The sequence below is a fragment of the Triticum urartu genome, chromosome 7 (assembly GCF_003073215.2).
Source record: "Triticum urartu cultivar G1812 chromosome 7, Tu2.1, whole genome shotgun sequence".
NCBI lineage: Eukaryota > Viridiplantae > Streptophyta > Magnoliopsida > Poales > Poaceae > Triticum > Triticum urartu.
In genome coordinates this window covers 185,364,004-185,381,826 of record NC_053028.1, presented here as the reverse complement: position 1 = coordinate 185,381,826, position 17,823 = coordinate 185,364,004, and the positions used below count along the sequence as shown (strand labels likewise).

Genomic DNA, 17,823 nt, shown 5'->3' with positions numbered 1-17,823 from the left:
ACCAAGATATGAGAGGGGGCCTTCTACTTCTCCCTCGCTCATCACCCCTTTGTCCAAACCATGGATCAACCTTCCTCTACTCTGACCCATGCCATGGACCGAGCTCACTTCCCTCCTCAAGGTCATCTCTTCACCCCTTTCCTCGTGTGGCATGTTGCACCGCTAACCCTCACCTTATCTCCCTCCCTTTCCTCCCATATTGAGACATGCATGTGGTTCTGCTCGGCCGCTTCACCTCACGGCCGCCCTCATCTCCTTATACAATGTCGTATCCGCCGCCTTCTGCCAGCTGTAGAAGAGCATGTTCGATTCTTGAACCTACAAAATATAAAATGCTGAGGTCAATAAGTATGATTTTCTCTTGTCCCTAGTACTATATTTTTATACATGCTTATTGCATAACCAACCTGTGTGTCGTAGTGTACTGTGGACTTGCTGAGCTGCTCGACCTTGAGCTTGTCAGTTTGGCAGAGAACGTTCTTCGTCTTAACCTCCATCTGCAGCTCGGCATCGCGGATGGCGACAGCCTTGGCGGCCTCAACCTCGGCGACCTTGGCCTGCCAGTCCCAGCCTTCCACTTCATGGCGAGGTCGGTCATTGAGGCGGTGTTGTCAGCCTTCCTAGTGTTCTCAAACACCCGCACCTCCACCTTGCTGTTGGACTTATCCTTGAGCGCCTCGCCCTGCTGCCGCATAGAGAGAACCTTGTTCTCGGCGTCCACCTTGGCAGCGTTCTGGCACGTGAGGCCATCCCGCTCCACAAACATCCACCTTGGCTCTACTCGCTGCCTCTTGTTGTGTCTTCTCGCTGAGGTAGGAGAAGTACTCATGCCCCGGCATGTCCACCGGCTGCTTCACGGTGACATTGTAGATGAAGAGGCCGAATTGGTCCAGCTCCTTCTGCACACTACTGAACACCTCCTACTTGAACTTTTTGGTGCAGGTGAAGATCTCGTCCATGGTCAGCTGCGCCACTAGCATCCGGGTCTTACCCTCGATCAGCTCTTTAGCCCTTCACCATGTCGTGCCCATGGCTCCTACCGTACGAGTGCAACAGCGCGATCAACTTCATGTGGAGTAGGAGCTTCGCTTTGACGGTGGGCAGGGCTGGACGTACCACTCGTGGTTCAATCGGTGTTTGACACGCTCGGTCCTGGTTTGTTAGAGAAAATGGACGATCTGGTCTGCTAAAATTGGCCTGGAAAATTGTCAGTCCGATCCGGTCTGGTCTTCAACTGGTCCGACCAAGAGGACTAAGAAAAAAGGGACAATTCCATTTCTGCCCCTAACTGGAACCCACTACTCAAATTTGCCCCTAATTTCAATGTGTGCTCAAATTTTCCCCTCTGCCGTTAGTTGCCCTTATAGAAATGCCCTTCTGTGTCGTTACCGTCCGGTCAAACAACTTTGTGTTGGAAATATGCCCTAGAGGCAATAATAAAATGGTTATTATTATATTTCTTTGTTCATGATAATTGTCTATTATTCATGCTATAATTGTGTTATCCGGAAATCGTAATACATGTGTGAATACATAGACCACAACACGTCCCTAGTGAGCCTCTAGTTGACTAGCTCGTTGATCAAAAGATAGTCATGGTTTCCTGACTATGGACATTGGATGTCATTGATAACGGGATCACATCATTAGGAGAATGATGTGATGGACAAGACCCAATCCTAAGCATAGCTCAAAGATCATGTAGTTCATTTGCTGTAGCTTTTCCGAATGTCAAGTATCATTTCCTTAGACCATGAGATTGTGTAACTCCCGGATACCGTAGGAGTGCCTTGGGTGTGCCAAACGTCACAACGTAACTGGGTGACTATAAAGGTACACTACAGGTATCTCCGAAAGTGTCTGTTGGGTTGGCACGAATCGAGACTAGGATTTGTCACTCCGTATGACGGAGAGGTATCTCTAGGCCCACTCGGTAATGCATCATCATAATGAGCTCAATGTGACCAAGTGGTTGATCACGGGATCATGCATTACGGTACGAGTAAAGTGACTTGCCGGTAACGAGATTGAACGAGGTATTGGGATACCGACGATCGAGTCTCGGGCAAGTAACGTACCGATTGACAAAGGGAATTGTATACGGATTGATTGAATCCTCGACATCGTGGTTCATCCGATGAGATCATCGTGGAGCATGTGGGAGCCAACATGGGTATCCAGATCCCGCTGTTGGTTATTGACCGGAGAGGCGTCTCGGTCATGTCTGCATGTCTCCCGAACCCGTAGGGTCTACACATTTAAGGTTTAGTGACACTAGGGTTGTAGAGATATTAGTATGCAGTAACCCAAAAGTTGTTCGGAGTCCCGGATGAGATCCCAGACATCACGAGGAGTTCCGGAATGGTACGGAGGTAAAGATTTATATATAGGAAGTCCAGTTTCGGCCATCGGGAAGGTTTCGGGGGTTGCTGGTATTGTACCGGGACCACCGGAAGGGTCCCGGGGGTCCACCGGGTGGGGCCACCTATCCCGGAGGGCCCCATGGGCTGAATTGGGAGGGGAACCAGTCCCTAGTGGGCTGGTGCGCCCCCCCTTGGGCCTCCCATGCGCCTAGGGTTGGGAAACCCTAGGGGGGGGGGGGCCCCCCCCTTGGGTTGGGGGGGGGGGGGAAGCCACCCCTTGGCCGCCACCCCCCTTGGAGATCCATCTCCTAGGGCCGGCGCCCCCAAGGCCCCTATATAAAGAGGGGGAGGGAGGGCAGCCGCACCCCTTGCTCTTGGCGCCTCCCTCTCCCTCCGTAACACCTCTCCTCCCCGCTTGCGCTTGGCGAAGCCCTGCCGGGATCCTGCTGCATCCACCACCACGCCGTCGTGCTGCTGGATCTTCATCAACCTCTCTTTCCCCCTTGCTGGATCAAGAAGGAGGAGACGTCTTCCCAACCGTACATGTGTTGAACGCGGAGGTGCTGTCCGTTCGGCACTTGGTCATCGGTGATTTGGATCACGACGAGTACGACTCCATCAACCCCGTTCTCTTGAATGCTTCCGCGCGCGATCTACAAGGGTATGTAGATGCACTCCTCTCTCCCTCGTTGCTAGATGACTCCATAGATTGATCTTGGTGATGCGTAGAAAATTTTAAAATTCTGCTACGTTCCCCAACAGTGGCATCATGATCTAGGTCTATGCGTAGTTTCTATGCACGAGTAGAACAAAAAGCAGTTGTGGGCGTGGATATTGTCAATTTGCTTGTTGTTACTAGTCTTATCTTGATTCAGCGGCATCGTGGGATGAAGCGGCCCGGACCGACCTTACACGTACGCTTACGTGAGACTGGTTCCACCGATTGACATGCACTAGTTGCATAAGGTGGCTGGCGGGTGTCTGTCTCTCCCACTTTAGTCGGATCGGATTCGATGAAAAGGGTCCTTATGAAGGGTAAATAGAAATTGGCATATCATGTTGTGGTTTTGGCGTAGGTAAGAAACGTTCTTGCTAGAAACCTATAGCAGCCACGTAAAAACTTGCAACAACAATTAGAGGACGTCTAACTTGTTTTTGCAGCAAGTGTTTTGTGATGTGATATGGCCAAAGAATGTGATGAATGATATATGTGATGTATGAGATGATCATGTTCTTGTAATAGGAATCACGACTTGCATGTCGATGAGTATGACAACCGGCAGGAGCCATAGGAGTTGTCTTTATTTATTTATGACCTGCGTGTCAACATAAACGTCATGTAATTACTTTACTTTATTGCTAAAGCGTTAGCCATAGTAGTAGAAGTAATAGATGACGGGACAACTTCAAGAAGACACGATGATGGAGATCATGGTGTCATGTCGGTGACAATGATGATCATGGAGCCCCGAAGATGGAGATCAAAAGGAGCAAATGATATTGGCCATATCATGTCACTATTTGATTGCATGTGATGTTTATCATGTTTCACATCTTATTTGCTTAGAACGACGATATCTTAAATAAGATGATCCCTCGTAATAATTTCAAGAAAGTGTTCCCCCTAACTGTGCACCGTTGCGAAGGATCGTTGTTTCGAAGCACCACGTGATGATCGGGTGTGATAGATTCTAACTTCGAATACAACGGGTGTAAGCCAGATTTACACACGCAATACACTTAGGTTGACTTGACGAGCCTAGCATGTACATACATGGCTTCGGAACACAGAAGACCGAAAGGTCGAGCATGAGTCGTATAGAAGATACGATCAAACATGAAGATGTTCACCGATGTTGACTAGTCCGTCTCACGTGATGATCGTACACGGCCTAGTTAACTCGGATCATGTTACACTTAGATGACTGGAGGGATGTCTATCTGAGTGGGAGTTCATTGAATAATTTGATTAGATGAACTTAATTATCATGAACTTAGTCTAAAATATTTACAATATGTCTTGTAGATCAAATGGCCCACGTTTTCCTCAACTTCAACACGTTCCTAGAGAAAACCAAGCTGAAAGATGATGGCAGCAACTATACAGACTGGGTCCGGAACCTGAGGATCATCCTCATAGCTGCCAAGAAAGATTATGTCCTAGAAGCACCGCTAGGTAACGCACCTGTCCCAGAGAACCAAGACGTTATGAACGCTTGGCAGTCACATGCTGATGATTACTCCCTCGTTCAGTGCGGCATGCTTTACAGCTTAGAACCGGGGCTCCAAAAGCGTTTTGAGAGACACGGAGCATATGAGATGTTCGAAGAGCTGAAAATGGTTTTCCAAGCTCATGTCCGGGTCGAGAGATATGGAGTCTCCGACAAGTTCTTCAGCTGTAAGATGGAGGAAAATAGTTCTGTCAGTGAGCACATACTCAAAATGTCTGGGTTGCATAACCGCTTGACTCAGCTGGGAGTTAATCTCCCGGATGACGCGGTCATTGACAGAATCCTTCAGTCGCTTCCACCGAGCTACAAGAGCTTTGTGATGAACTTCAATATGCAGGGGATGGAAAAGACCATTCCTGAGGTATATTCAATGCTGAAATTAGCAGAGGTGGAAATCAAAAAGGAACATCAAGTGTTGATGGTGAATAAAACCACTAAGTTCAAGAAAGGCAAGGGTAAGAAGAACTTCAAGAAGGACGGCAAGGGAGTTGCCGCGCCCGGCAAGCAAGCTGCCGGGAAGAAGCCAAAGAATGGACCCAAGCCCGAGACTGAGTGTTTTTATTGCAAGGGAAGTGGTCACTGGAAGCGGAACTGCCCCAAATACTTAGCGGACAAGAAAGCCGGCAAAACAAAAGGTATATATGATATACATGTAATTGATGTGTACCTTACTAGTACCCGTAGTAGCTCCTGGGTATTTGATACCGGTGCAGTTGCTCACATTTGTAACTCAAAGCAGGGGCTGCGGAATAAGCGGAGACTGGCAAAGGACGAGGTGACGATGCGCGTCGGGAATGGTTCCAAGGTCAATGTGATCGCCGTCGGCACGCAACCTCTATATTTACCTTCGGGATTAGTTTTAAACCTTAATAATTGTTATTTAGTGCCAGCTTTGAGCATGAACATTGTATCGGGATCTCGTTTAATTCGAGATGGCTACTCATTTAAATCTGAGAATAATGGTTGTTCTATTTATATGAGAGATATGTTTTATGGTCATGCTCCTATGGTGAATGGTTTATTCTTAATGAATCTCGAGCGTAATGCTACACATATTCATAGTGTGAGTACCAAAAGATGTAACGTTGATAATGATAGTCCCACATATTTGTGGCACTGCCGCCTTGGTCACATAGGTGTCAAACGCATGAAGAAGCTCCATGCAGATGGACTTTTAGAGTCTCTTGATTACGAATCATTTGACACGTGTGAACCATGCCTCATGGGTAAAATGACCAAGACTCCGTTCTCAGGAACAATGGAGCGAGCAACCAACTTATTGGAAATCATACATACTGATGTGTGCGGTCCAATGAGTGTTGAGGCTCGCGGTGGCTATCGTTATGTTCTCACCCTCACTGACGACTTGAGTAGATATGAGTATGTCTACTTAATGAAACACAAGTCTGAGACCTTTGAAAAGTTCAAGGAATTTCAGAGTGACGTTGAGAATCAACGTGACAGGAAAATCAAGTTCTTGCGATCAGATCGTGGGGGAGAATACCTGAGTCACGAATTTGGCACACACTTAAGAAAATGTGGAATAGTTTCACAACTCACGCCGCCTGGAACACCTCAGCGTAATGGTGTGTCCGAACGTCGTAATCGCACTCTATTGGATATGGTGCGATCTATTATGTCTCTTACCGATTTACCGCTGTCATTTTGGGGCTATGCTTTAGAGACTGCCGCATTCACTTTAAATAGGGCGCCGTCGAAATCCGTTGAGACGACACCGTATGAATTATGGTTTGGGAAGAAACCTAAGCTATCGTTTCTAAAAGTTTGGGGATGCGATGCTTATGTCAAGAAACTTCAACCTGAAAAGCTCGAACCCAAATCGGAAAAATGCGTCTTCATAGGATACCCTAAAGAAACTATTGGGTATACCTTCTACCTCAGATCCGAAGGCAAGATCTCTGTTGCCAAGAATGGGTCCTTTCTAGAGAAAGAGTTTCTCTCGAAAGAAATAAGTGGGAGGAAAGTAGAACTTGATGAAGTATTACCTCTTGAACCGGTTAGTGGCGCAGCTCAAGAAAATGTTCCTGAGGTGCCTGCACCAACTAGAGAGGAAGTTGATGATGATGATCATGAAACTTCAGATCAAGTTGCTACTGAACTTCGTAGGTCCACAAGGACACGTTCCGCACCAGAGTGGTACGGCAACCCTGTCTTGGAAATCCTGTTGTTAGACAACGGTGAACCTTCGAACTATGAAGAAGCGATGGCGGGCCCGGATTCCGAAAAATGGCTGGAAGCCATAAAATCCGAGATAGGATCCATGTATGAAAACAAAGTATGGACTTTGACTGACTTGCCCGATGATCAGCGAGCCATAGAAAATAAATGGATCTTTAAGAAGAAGACAGACGCGGATGGTAACGTAACCATCTATAAAGCTCGGCTTGTCGCTAAGGGTTATCGGCAAGTTCAAGGGGTTGACTACAATGAGACTTTCTCACCCGTAGCGAAGCTGAAGTCCGTCCGAATCATGTTAGCAATTGCCGCATTCTATGATTATGAGATATGGCAAATGGACGTCAAAACGGCATTCCTTAATGGTTTCCTTAAGGAAGAATTGTATATGATGCAGCCAGAAGGTTTTGTCGATCCTAAGAATGCTGACAAGGTGTGCAAGCTCCAACGCTCGATTTATGGGCTGGTGCAAGCATCTCGGGGTTGGAACATTCGTTTTGATGAGATGATCAAAGCGTTTGGGTTTACGCAGACTTATGGAGAAGCCTGCATTTACAAGAAAGTGAGTGGGAGCTCTGTAGCATTTCTCATATTGTATGTGGATGACATACTGTTGATGGGAAATGATATAGAATTCTTGGAAAGCATAAAGGCCTACTTGAACAAGTGTTTTTCAATGAAGGATCTTGGAGAAGCTGCTTATATATTAGGCATCAAGATCTATAGAGATAGATCGAGACGCCTCATTGGTCTTTCACAGAGTACGTACCTTGACAAGATATTGAAGAAGTTCAAAATGGATCAGTCAAAGAAGGGGTTCTTGCCTGTATTGCAAGGTACGAGATTGAGCACGGCTCAATGCCCTACCACGGCAGAAGATAGAGAAAAGATGAGTGTCGTCCCCTATGCCTCGGCCATAGGGTCTATCATGTATGCTATGCTGTGTACCAGACCTGATGTAAACCTTGCCGTAAGTTTGGTAGGAAGGTACCAAAGTAATCACGGCATGGAACACTGGACAGCGGTCAAGAATATCCTGAAGTACCTGAAAAGGACTAAGGATATGTTTCTCGTTTATGGAGGTGACGAAGAGATCGTCGTAAAGGGTTACGTAATGCTAGCTTCGACACAGATCTGGATGACTCTAAGTCACAAACCGGATACGTGTATAATTTGAATGGTGGGGCAGTAAGCTGGTGCAGTTGCAAGCAAAGCGTTGTGGCGGGATCTACATGTGAAGCAGAGTACATGGCAGCCTCGGAGGTAGCACAAGAAGCAGTCTGGGTTAAGGAGTTCATTACCGACCTAGGAGTCATACCCAATGCGTCGGGCCCGATGACTCTCTTCTGTGAAAACACTTGAGCTATTGCCCTTGCCAAGGAGCCCAGGTTTCACAGGAAGACTAGGCATATCAAGCGTCGCTTCAACTCCATTCGTGAAAGTGTTCAAAATGGAGACATAGAGATTTGTAAAGTACATACGGACCTGAATGTGGCAGATCCGTTGACTAAACCTCTCCCTAGAGCAAAACATGATCAACACCAGAACTGCATGGGTGTTCGATTCATCACAATGTAACTAGACTATTGACTCTAGTGCAAGTGGGAGACTGTTGGAAATATGCCCTAGAGGCAATAATTAAATGGTTATTATTATATTTCTTTGTTCATGATAATTGTCTATTATTCATGCTATAATTATGTTATCCGGAAATCGTAATACATGTGTGAATACATAGACCACAACACGTCCCTAGTGAGCCTCTAGTTGACTAGCTCGTTGATCAAAAGATAGTCATGGTTTCCTGACTATGGACATTGGATGTCATTGATAACGGGATCACATCATTAGGAGAATTATGTGATGGACAAGACCCAATCCTAAGCATAGCTCAAAGATCGTGTAGTTCGTTTGTTGTAGCTTTTCCGAATGTCAAGTATCATTTCCTTAGACCATGAGATTGTGTAACTCCCGGATACCGTAGGAGTGCCTTGGGTGTGCCAAACATCACAACGTAACTGGGTGACTATAAAGGTACACTACAGGTATCTCCGAAAGTGTCTGTTGGGTTGGCACGAATCGAGACTGGGATTTGTCACTCCGTATGACGGAGAGGTATCTCTGGGCCCACTCGGTAATGCATCATCATAATGAGCTCAATGTGACCAAGTGGTTGATCACGGGATCATGCATTACGGTACGAGTAAAGTGACTTGCCAGTAACGAGATTGAACGAGGTATTGGGATACCGACGATCGAGTCTCGGGCAAGTAACGTATCGATTGACAAAGGGAATTGTATACGGATTGATTGAATCCTCGACATCGTGGTTCATCCGATGAGATCATCATGGAGCATGTGGGAGCCAACATGGGTATCCAGATCCTGCAGTTGGTTATTAACCGGAGAGGCGTCTCGGTCATGACTGCATGTCTCCCGAACCCATAGGGTCTACACACTTAAGGTTCGGTGACGCTAGGGTTGTAGAGATATTAGTATGCAGTAACCCGAAAGTTGTTAGGAGTCCCGGATGAGATCCTGGACGTCACGAGGAGTTCCATAATGGTACGGAGGTAAAGATTTATATATAGGAAGTCCAGTTTCGGCCATCGAGAAGGTTTCGGGGGTTGCCGGTATTGTACCGGGACCACCGGAAGGGTCCCGGGGGTCCACCGGGTGGGGACACCTATCCCGGAGGGCCCCATGGGCTGAATTGGGAGGGGAACCAGCCCCTAGTGGGCTGGTGCGCCCCCCCTTGGGCCTCCCATGCGCCTAGGGTTGGGAAACCCTAGGGGTGGGGGCGCCCCCCACTTGGCTTGGGGGGGAAGCCACCCCTTGGCCGCCGTCCCCCTTGGAGATCCATCTCCTAGGGCCGGCGCCCCCCAAGGCCCCTATATAAAGAGGGGGGAGGGAGGACAGCCGCACCCCTGGCTCTTGGCGCCTCCCTCTCCCTCCGTAACACCTCTCCTCCCCGCTTGCGCTTGGCGAAGCCCTGCCGGGATCCTGCTGCATCCACCACCACGCCGTCGTGCTGCTGGATCTTCATCAACCTCTCTTTCCCCCTTGCTGGATCAAGAAGGAGGAGGCGTCTTCCCAACCGTACATGTATTGAACGCGGAGGTGCTGTCCGTTCGGCACTTGGTCGTCGGTGATTTGGATCACGACGAGTACGACTCCATCAACCCCGTTCTCTTGAACGCTTCCGCGCGCGATCTACAAGGGTATGTAGATGCACTCCTCTCTCCCTCGTTGCTAGATGACTCCATAGATTGATATTGGTGATGCGTAGAAAATTTTAAAATTCTGCTACGTTCCCCAACACTTTGACCATCTCGAAAAAATAGTAAAAAATCAAAAAAATCTGAAATTTTGTGGGATTGAAGCTACTCATGTGTGCAAGGTGCGTGCAAATTTTCGTGCTATTTAGACATACCAGGAGCTCGTGGCAAAGGAAAACAATAAATCTGTACATCTTTGAATAGTAAATTCAAAAAAATAGCAAGAAAATTCAAAAACATATGAAATTTTTTGGCATCCAAGATGCTCGGGGGCACAAGGCGTGTGCAAAATTTTGTTATCAAATGACATGCGAGGAGCTCTCGCCAAAAAACCAAAATAGTGTATTTTTTACAAGTTTTTTCTGAGACAAATTTTGTTTTTTTCTCCACGAGCTCCTACAATGTCCAAACACAACAAAAAATTTCACACACCTTCCACACCTAAGCATCTTGGATGCCAAAAGAATTCTTTTTTTTTGATTTTTTTGCTATTTTTTTGAATTTACGGTTCGCACGCGTACATATTTACTGTTTTTCCTTCGCCATGAGCTCCTAGAATGTCCAAACAACATGAAAATTTGCATGCACCTTGCGAACCTGAGTACCTTCAATCCCACAAAATTTCAGATTTTTTTGACTTTTTTGCTATTTTTTCGAGATGGTCAAAGCTGTTTGACCAGACGGTAACGGCACAGAAGGGCATTTCTATAAGGGCAACTAACGGCAGAGGGACAAATTTGAGCACACATTGAAATTAGGGGCAAATTTGAGTAGTGGGTTCCAGTTAGGGGCAGAAATGGAATTGTCCCAAGAAAAAATGTCAGTGCCGCCGCCATTCGTTCTCAGCATGCCAACCGGTAGCCCCCGGGTAAACTACCATGTCCCCAAGCTTCCCCTCTCCTTCTTTTCTCTCCTCCCCGTGCACCATAGCCTCTTGCTGCTGCTGTCGTGCATGCACCACTGATGATCTTGAGTTCTCAACTTGGCGCTGGCAGCGTTCTAGCTGCGGGTTTCACTGCCATGGCAGTGACCATTTTAGCACAACACACATGCAGGCCATCAACTGGGGAAAACAGTCGATTGGGTGTGAACTTTGGATCGTGCGAGAATCGCGCAGCCGTGATTTCCGCATGAGATTTAATAACCTCCGCCTATAATCACGCACCATGATCCTACGCTGTTGTTTTCTTTGTTGAAGCATATGTTCAGGTCCACCTGCCACCACGTGATTCTCTCTCTCCCATTGCTCTCTCTGTAACAACATTTCCTTATCGTCTGCGTCTTTATCACGAGTAAAGGATTAGCAAGGTCAACTCAGGAGTTAGTTGGGTTACTGCCCGCACCTGCCTGTGTATATCTTGTATAAATGTATACCTCTATAACTGAATATGACTGCTTTCAGTCGTGTTGGTGTGTTCACTTTCTGCACTTCTATTCAGTCGAACAGGAAATAGGAAGTACATGAGAAACATGGCTTGATTCGAAAATCACGGCACCATTTGACAACAAACTGAACGTCATGTCTTTTTTCATGGTTAATCCACTAATTATGACAAGGCCCGAACACAAAAAAACATGGGCTCATGAAAAAAACTACTACAGAAGGTTCATGGCTAACAGCCGCGCACTTGCCGCGGCACATTACCGACCTCATCGCTGGCGCTCACGCATGTCCACCACCTCGCCACAGCACCCGCACACGCAGCCCACCTCGCCGCTGCCCCAGCACATTGACGCCGGTGGTGGTTGGCCGGTCCAAATGGTGGCTCGATGAGGGACCGAACCAACCCGGACCGTGTCGCCATGGTAGCGTCGCCGAGTTCCAGGGTGGTCACCCGGGGACCGATGGTGAAGACGGCGGGAAGGACGAAGGGCATCTTATTGGAGCTCTACCAACACCCACGCCTTCATCACCAGCGTTAAGTCCTCGATGCCCCAGCCGGTGATGGCCAGGTACTACGATGCATACGCGGCGATGAAGCTCGTCGTTGCCTGTTTTGTCGGTCGTACCATTAGGTTTTCTTTCCTTCTTACCTACATAGGACATAGGAGTGTTGACCGATCAAAGGAAATAAATAGAACCTGTTAGTACATATAGCAAAAATGCCCGTGCGATGCAATGGACCTATCAAACTTGTTTTACGTGATCTCGGTTTATGTTATCATTTAATTATGTGATCTCTGTTGTATGTTCTTTCTCTATTCCAAAATTCCACTCACGCGAGTAAGAAGTATTTCACTGTCTTATGCAAGTAGTTCAGTGCATACATATGCTACTAGTTCGTAATTGCAACCTGAACAGAGTAAAAAAAAATGTTTCGGTGCATGGATGGGTTGATGGAAACACACTGTCTAATGAAAAGGATAAGAATCACATCGACATGCATAGGTGATTTGAAATTTAAAAATATAGCATCTACATCTGCGCATCATGAGGAACAATTCCAGAGAAAAAAATTGATCCAGTCAAGTGTATCTTTGGATATTTCATTATCCACTTAGGCCATATTAGTATTACTTCCCATGTGGTGCACATCATCCTGATGCATGGGTGTGCCTCGACCCTTACATTGCAAATGTTATTATTGCAGGAAGAGCACACATTCATAAGCTAACGGTTTCACAATGCGTCCTTGCTAATAGTAATTGAACAAAATGAAACGATGGACAAGCAGATTGATTAAGGAACTCTAGGTAATACTTCATGTTGTAAGCATTGGCTCAAAAAGTTAATTTGTAAGTAACAAAAAAAGGCCTAGAAGAATAGTTCTACCTAAATAAAGTTTACTGCTGCACATGAGCAGATCCACACGAAGCAGAGGGGAGGTGGAGCTGGCCGGTAACCAGAGGAAGGAGCAGAGTGGGAGAAGATTTACACCGCTGTCTCCACTGGATATGGTGTCTCCACCGCATCTGTGGAGGCGCCGCGGACTCCGCCTCAGATGGTGCTCGTGGCTATGGTGAAGAGGAGGGGCGACGCATGGGCGAAGAGGTAGGCGGTGCTTGTGGCCAAAAAAGTGGGTCGTTCGAGCTGCGGGAGGGAGGAGAGGATCGCCGGGAGGCGGCGAGATCGGTGGGCGGCGGCGGCGGCCAGGTAGGGAAGTCGAGGTAGGGCGCTGTGTTTTTTTAGGGGAGTTGCTTGTGAAAATAACGTGCGACGACGACGTAGAGAGTGGATTCCCTTAAGATAGGAATGGATACGATTGATGACGTTGATAAATAGTGGTGAATGTTGGCCTAATTTACTATCATCATGCATGGAAACGAATCATCAAGAAAAAGAATGCTTCCTATTACTACACTCATAGCAAGCTTCTTAATCTCTGCTACCAAACAGTTTCTGCCCAAACAAGGAAGGAAAGTTATGGACGTGATTCGGAAGGAAACAAACGTTATGAAGATTAATTAATTTAGATTTGATCTTTAAATATTGATTGTGATTGATTTTTTTACATAAAGACATTACCGAATAATTTGCGTCAGTATGAAAAGTTCCGATCCGTTCAATTTTTTTCGTTGTGTGAGAGGGTGACGTGAAAATAAACCGATGAAGTAGGGGACGGGTCAAAAAAATCTACGAAAACAAACCAGCGAAGGTGGGAGGAGGTATCAAAAAAACCATGATAGGTGGGACGAAAATAAACCCGGAACGGAGACTATCAACTGAGACATTAGGAGTAGAGATTAGACGGTAATTAACTTATTTATATGCCCTAAACTAATATCAACACCCATATAATAATCACAAAATACACTACGAGTAAAAACTATATTACCGCCTAGGCTGCGCCTAGGATTCTTAGGCACCACCTACGCACTAGGCGAAGGCCAACCGCCTCGCTTACGCCTACCGCTTTTTCCAACCTTGGTTGCAATGCACCGGCCCTTTTGCTAGTGACTTTAAAAGTAAGCCCAGGAACATTTTTAGCTTACTTTTACCCCCCCCCCCCATGGTCAATATGGGTACCCCTATATAAAGACTGATCTCATTGTCAAAAGTAGGCCCAACAGAAAAGTTGAAGACAATGTCACACAATGAGATTAGCCTTTATATGAGGGTACCCCCATTGCAGAGCCCGACAGAGGTGAACCAATTGCAGAGCACCAAACTTTGGACCTCAATAGACTTTAGTCCGGAGGAGATCAGATCAAGGCTTGGGTCTGGGAGGGAGAAGGAGCATGTTGTTAGTCCAACGAGGGAGGGAGGAGAGGAGGGAGCAGCTAACTAGCTAGTTAGGCGAGGGAGGGGCGGGTAGAGTTGGGTGTGCATCCTAGTGGCAATCTGCCTGGCCCCCTTAGGGCTTGTTCGGTACAAAGGAAAACCAAGGGGAAAACATAGGAAATCGATTCCTGTGGAATGGACGCATTTACCATGTTCGGTATGAAGGAATGCGACCTTTCCGATCCAGCGGAAAGTTTCAGTCCCTTGCCGATTTCACAGGAAAAGAACATCCACCCGTAGCTCATGTTTCCGCGTAGGCCCGAGGCAAGGGAGCACAGCGATTGTTGCAAACCATGCATTTGGGACCCATCTGGAGATTGGTCTGTGCATAGGTCAGACTCACATGCACAAGAATTGCAACCGGTGTGCATATTTTAGCATTTAAAAATCACTAGACGGGACCGACTTCAGTTGATTCCCTGTGAATCCTTTCCTCTGTTCTGAATGACTACTGTGCATGCATGTATACCAATTTTGTTTCTAGTGTTCTGTATGTTCATTCCTTTCCCATCCCTACGTTTTCTCAAATCCTACATTTTTCCTTTCCTTTGATATGAACAGGCCCTTATATATAGAACCCCCAAAGGAACAACTGTGGCAGTGGCTGGTGCCGACACGTCCATGATGCATCCAGAAATAAGAATCACGGAAGGAACCCTGCGTCCTCAGCAATTTGGGATTCCTGGCTATCGGATCAATTTCTTGATGCGTTTTGGGTTGTTGGATCTTCCTCAGAAATCACCTCAGCCGTCGGATCAAATTGAAACACTATTGCAATGAATAGTGTCAGAACTGGGATGCCACCGCCTGTAGTTCCTAGAGCCCGCCGAGGGCATTTTTGTCACTTCATGTGGTTGGAAAAGTCACCAATAGCGTTCGGGGTGAGACCATGGAGAGCGAGCACCAGGTCGTTCCCCTCCCCCTCCCGCCTGCTTTCCTCTCTTCCTTCCCCCCCCACAAAACCCTAGCCGCCGCTGCGCTACGAATCCCTCCATGGCTTGATGCCACCGCGCCCTCCTCCTCCTTCCACCTCCTAGACGGCACCCAACCACCACACTCTCTCCCTTCCCTTGCCGCCAGCCTCTCCCTGGGCGGTGGCCAGATCTGCCATGGCCATGACCACAACGGGGGCTTCTGGATCTGCGCCGCCATCGAGCTGGATGCGATCATCAACCTCGGACCACACCGCCGCCGTCATGGATGCACCATATCAAGGTCTCCTCCCCGCCCCTATTCTTCTTCTTTTTCTCCTCTCTCTCTCTCAATCACTGATGTGTTTCGATTTGGTAGGCTTGGTTCCCTCCCTGACCATGATGCGTGTAGATGCACGACAAAGTTAGGTCTTGTGATCTACTTCAAGAACAGCTGCTGCTGCTAGCCTTGTTTGTTGCCACCAACAATTATGCTTAGTGCCTCTCAGGTTTCGATTTTTCTTCTAACCTTTAGGTTATTTGCCAGGCATATCATCTAATTTAATTTACTTACAATCAAGTGCATCCCATCAATCAAATCAATAAAAGAATATATGGTATTAGAGTCCATGAGAGATTTTTCCCACTAAGAAAGATCAACAAGTTATTACTAGAAACTTGGATGCCCTTCAAGACAGATTTATCCGTGATGCATGTCAGATCAATCCTCTCTTCATCATATACTTACTATACTATATTAAATAAATGTAGGGTTCAAGCACACAACTAAACAGTATTTTAGCTTTGAACAAAGCAATGGCTGTGTATTTTTGTGTAGCTCTGGACAAAGCCTAGGCATTTTTGTTGCATTCTATGCTTTATATTGATGAAAATGATTATGACATGGCTCAGAGTTGTGATACTTTGTGTTTGATGAGATATGACAGGGGACGGTTAGCTATCAAAATAGATAAATGATAAAGGGTGGTTAGAGATAAGGTGGGAATGGATCCTGTAAATATTAGCAGACAACTATTTGTACAACAAATACTAACCAGATAAATTGGAATATATCCCACCATTGGTCATTTTATTATACTGAGAATTTTCATATTGCTGAGAGTAATTTGGAGGTAGCTAGATCATGTTACTCTATTTCATGATCCAGTATATCCCTAAGTCAAGGGTGTGACTCCCCGACTTGACTGTGCACTAATCATACGCGCAAATGTGCACGATCAAGATCAGAGACTCACGAGAAGATATCACAACACAACTCTAGACACAAATTAAAGTTGTACAAGCTTTATATTACAAGCAGGGGCCTCGAGGGCTCGAATACAAGCAAGTCAGGGAAAGCAACAATATCTGAGTACAAACATAAGGTAAACAGGTTTGCCTTAAGAAGGCTGGCAGAAACAACAACACAGATCGAAAAGGCAAGGTCTCCTGCCTGGGAGCCTCCTAACTCTTCCTGGTCGTCGGCGGTCACGTAGTAGTAGGCTCCGTCGTGGTGGTAGTAGTCATCGGTGGGATCAACTGGCTCCTGGGCTCCGTCATCTGATTGCATCATCCGGGAAGAAGAAAGTAGGGGGGAAATGTAGCAAAGCAACTGTGAGTACTCATCCAAAGTAATCGCAAGACTTACATCAGATCTATGCTAAGTATGCATCGGTATCAATGGGAAGGGGGCTGTATCTATGGACTATACTGCAGAATTGCCAGAGCAGAGGGGAAGGCCTAGCCTATCGAATATTAGCATCTTGCAACAACAAAAGAGAGTAGAGTAACATAACATATAGTAACAAGTATATTTAAGTAATGCCCAGAGATCCTTCCTTGACTCGTTGTGGGAAAGCGATCCCAGAGCCATCATATCCATTTAGTGTCTCCAGTATCCAGTTTTAGTTGTAATAGATCGGGATACAACTCCGAGCATTCGTTACCGTGGACATGACTATTCGAATAGATTAACTTCCCTATAGAGGTGCACCAACTTACCCAACATGCTCAATTAACTCCGGCCGAACACACTTTCCTGGGTCATGCCCGGCCTCGGCTGATCGACATGCCGTAGTCCTACCTAAGCTCAACAGAGAGGCCAGCACGCCTGTCTACATCCTAAGTGCTCAGGGGTCTTGGGCCCATCGCCCTTTGCACTCCTGCGTGTTGCGTGGACGGCTAGGATCAGTCCTAGCTACCTCTTTATACGAGCAGGTCCTTATGCGGACCACCCGAGCGCGTGCCGCTTAATCGCTGACATTCGAAGAGCTTTCGGAGAATCATACGACACCGAGTGCCCATACTTATTATTGCTTGGTGGTTAGTCGGAAAAAGGCCAGAGGCTAACTTAGATCACATATCCAAACCCGTTAGTGTCTTGGGAGTGCATGGAGACGATCAATGATCCATGATCTGTGGTCCCATCGCCCCGTATCACGGACTTATGACAAGGGCTAAGAATGCCCGGCCGTACCTCGTAGTTATCTCGTGGGTAACCTCCAGGTCAACCCAACTTCACATCACTCACGAGTACCCTCACGGTCAACCCAATTTCACATTTCTCTCGCGGGCACCCCTCGGGGCCGAGCCGACTTCATCATGGTTTGGGGGTAAAGTCAA

General features: G+C 46.8%; 1 pseudogene; it reads right to left on the bottom strand.

The window, feature by feature from the left end:
* Positions 1–231: 231 nt before the first annotated feature.
* On the bottom strand, positions 232–12,081 carry LOC125518650 (annotated as a pseudogene).
* Between the last annotated feature and the right edge of the window lie 5,742 nt (positions 12,082–17,823).